Source organism: Limulus polyphemus, unplaced genomic scaffold (genome assembly GCF_000517525.1).
Source record: "Limulus polyphemus unplaced genomic scaffold, Limulus_polyphemus-2.1.2 Scaffold7639, whole genome shotgun sequence".
NCBI classification, from domain to species: Eukaryota; Metazoa; Arthropoda; class Merostomata; order Xiphosura; family Limulidae; genus Limulus; species Limulus polyphemus.
Genome location: NW_013673249.1, coordinates 25,600 through 27,315, shown reverse-complemented (window position 1 = coordinate 27,315; position 1,716 = coordinate 25,600).

Sequence of the window (1,716 nt, the reverse complement as noted above, 5' to 3'; positions counted from 1 at the left end):
TTTTTTTTTTTTTTTTACCAGGACCTAAACCTAACATCCTCATCTCACACCAGTGCTCCAAGGCTGGTATTCTACCGGCAGAGCTACCAAAATAGTTCCCCCTTCCTACCGTATGTTACCATCACACGTTTTAGTAAGCTGAAACAGTACGGCATTTCTAGCCAGAAAAATTCTTTTGTAATGATTAAATGTAATCAACAGGCTGAGTAAACTGTTTCAACTTTTTGTTTTGGTTACAACTTCTTATCTGCATGTGAGTCAAGACCACTTGAACTTTGAAGAAGTTTTTGAATGATGATCAAGTATTTACAAGAAATGTGGTTTTTAAGAGAACTACTGTAATAATGCAATTGATGTGATAATAAAATAACCGTGATCAAAGAATATTGGGACAAGGATTGATGCTGGGAAGAGACACTCTTTAGGTAGAGGAGATATTGCTCATGATAGGCTTCGGTTTCCCGAAGCTAGAAGGCCCTTTATTTTTCTTGCGTTTGTTTATAGGCAGCAAAGTTGTAAATGCATATTGGAGGATTCAAATTTGGTAGGCTTTGGTTTTTCCATAATCTTTGACGGGCTTTTATACTAGTGATAACATAAGAGGTAAATACTATGGGAATTTTACCCCTTTATTGTGTGAAAATGAACTGTACGAGGGTACAGTCAAGTGTTGACAGTTTACAGTGTGATTGGTTGTCATTAAACCAATCAGAAAGTGGCATACATGTATAAAGGCTATAAAATAATACAGAGTATTATTATGCCCAGTAGTAGTAAGGTAATACAATAATTGGCTCTTTGGACTGAAATACCATGTTGCAAGCATATGGAAATCAAGATCTTTGGTTGTTCAATGATAGTCTATAAAACTGTGGCAAGACTCTATGTGTAAGTAAAAGCTGGGTATAAAACTGACACTGTTAATAACAGAAATGATACAGTTACAGAAACCAAAACTCTCTAAAAGTGATATTAAGTATTTCAATGATGAAGTACAGATCTTGCCAACAACCTTGCTGTAAATACTAGACACACACTAGCTAACACTAGGTGCTTGGAACACGTTCTGATTCCTTCTCTTGGAATTGACATGAAAAGTAATGTTACGGATTAAACTTTTAACCCATAAGATCATAGTTTTCGTGCTGTAAATCTAAACCAATTTTGCATTTAGAGAGTACTAAAAACATAGAGTTCTAACCTTTAGTTTTTAACTGATCCTGCTAATATACAATTTTATTAAAACTTTCAAATGCCTTGACATATCGCAATCACTGACCACACGGGCATTCAAAGTTCAAAAATAACAAACAGCAAATTAATTTCACTCATTGATAAATAAATTCTTGGTATAAAAACTCCCTTCTTGACAGGCTTCTATATAGCAGAAAAAGTGCCAAAATTTAGGAGCTATTTACAGCTATGTTTGCAATTGGATTTAACTAAAATTGGAACGAGCAATTAAAAGAGGAAGTATTATATGAGAAAAAGTGGAATTGGAATCGTGATAAATAAATTCTTGGTATAAAAACTCCCTTCTTGACAGGCTTCTATATAGCAGTAAAAAGTGCCTAAAATTTAGGAGCTATTTACAGCTATGTTTGCAATTGGATTTAACTAAAATTGGAACGAGCAATTAAAAGAGGAAGTATTATATGACAAAAAGTGGAATTGGAATCGTGATAAATAAATTCTTGGTATAAAAACTCCCTTCTT